Genomic DNA, 1,895 nt, shown 5'->3' with positions numbered 1-1,895 from the left:
GACGAATTTGTGACCAACCTTTAAAAACAAAAATCACTAAACTATTTTTATATGTACTATGATAAGATTTAAACAACTCCAAAAATTTATAATTTATTTAAACATATTAGGTTGATTAAAGATTTGATATGTGAATCATTTTTGATGTTTTTCTCGTTATGAATTAATATGATGTAGATAATTTTGTGAGCAACCTTAAAACGTAGAAATTACTAAATATCTTAATATCTTAATAAATCTTACTTTTGGAAATGATGGAAATACAGTAAAACATAAACTACAAAAAATGCAGTATATTTAAATGTAAATGTTAGCACTCATAGCCATGTTTATAAATATACAAAGTATATGTAGGAATTTAGTATCCTAACATACCTATCTAGTGCTAAATGCCTAGAATCCTTACAAATATCTGAGCATATATGGACAATTTTGGAAACTCCGAGATTTTATTGACAATGCTCATGAATTATTTGGAAATCATCAGGTGTACCTCAAAATCTTGTGTAAATTCCCTAGACATAGATGAAAATCTTAGCAATTCTTTAAAACCTGCTCTGAATATTATTACAAAATTTTAAAAATGTCTGGAATTCCTTAGAAATATCTGAAAATATATGGAAATTTCTAGAACCCTCTGAGAACTCCTAAAACTTCTGGATATACTTGGCAATACTCATAAATTACTTGGAAATCATTTAATATCCATAAAAACGTTGTGTAAATCCTCTAAATATACCTGAAAATTTAAAACCTTTGAAAATTCTTTGAGAATGCTTTCCAAAAACCCTAATATACCAAAGAACCTTTAGGAAATTGAACTCAACCCTCTTGGTACGCTTTCCAAAAGTGTTGATACTCCTTAAAAGCTCTAATCTTTCGTACAATTTTTTAGAAATTTCTTAAAGTTGCTAAAAATATCTAAACATATTCGGAAATATCTAGGAATTGTCTGCAAATCCTTGGAAACGCATAGAACTTGCTGAGCATCTTTCAAAATCGTTAAATATGCCTGGAAAATTTTGAAAATCTCTGGGTAGACTTAAAAATGCGTGGATATCCTTGCTGATCTTTTAATAATAATAACAATGTTCTTGAAAATCATAATAAATTAACTGGAAATCCTCTAGTTTACGAGCAAATACTTAGAAATCACTTTAAAAAAGCTTCAATAAGTAATCTATAAACCCTCTGAATTCCTAGAAAACCTTTTGCAAGTTTTTTATAAACAGCTAGAAATCCTAGAAATTTGTCTATGATCTTTAATAACAAAAAAATCACTGAACATTTTCAAAAGCTCTGGATAAAGTAAGAAATTCCTTAAAATTCATGAAAATCACCTAGAAATAGTATAAAAATTAGTACAAATTCTTAAAAGTATTAAATATTTGATAACTTGGCCTTAAGTTAAGCTAAGGTAAAACAAAATTGTCAATAAATACCTCCTCCTCCTTCTCCAATGGCATTACAGCCCAAATCTTTGGTCTCCTTCAGTTTGCCTCTCCATTTCTTCTTATCAAGATTCGATCTCTTCCTTTGCACCTCCAGTCATGACTTTATCAATGTCTTCTCATTTTTTCCTTAGGCTCCAAATTTGTTAAGGGTTAAGCCCAATCTCCGTATGCGAGGATTCTCCCTCCCTTATTAACCCTGCTTCAAATCTAGGTTGGTTACTGCGGTCTACCGCAGGATTACTCAGGTTTCTAGGGTTCACTTAGGACTAAGTCTGCAATGGCGGCATTGGGTAGTATGCTCAAAAGGATAAGACATAATTACTATAAGATTCCAGCTGTCTGCTTTATCTGTATTTACATCCGGAATTCTTATAAGTACGTTTTCTCTTACAGTTACTGGATACTTTGATTTTGAAAAATATAACATTTTGTTAGCTTGTT

Source organism: Onthophagus taurus, chromosome 6 (assembly GCF_036711975.1).
Source record: "Onthophagus taurus isolate NC chromosome 6, IU_Otau_3.0, whole genome shotgun sequence".
Lineage (NCBI taxonomy): Eukaryota > Metazoa > Arthropoda > Insecta > Coleoptera > Scarabaeidae > Onthophagus > Onthophagus taurus.
This window is presented reverse-complemented; position numbering follows the sequence as displayed.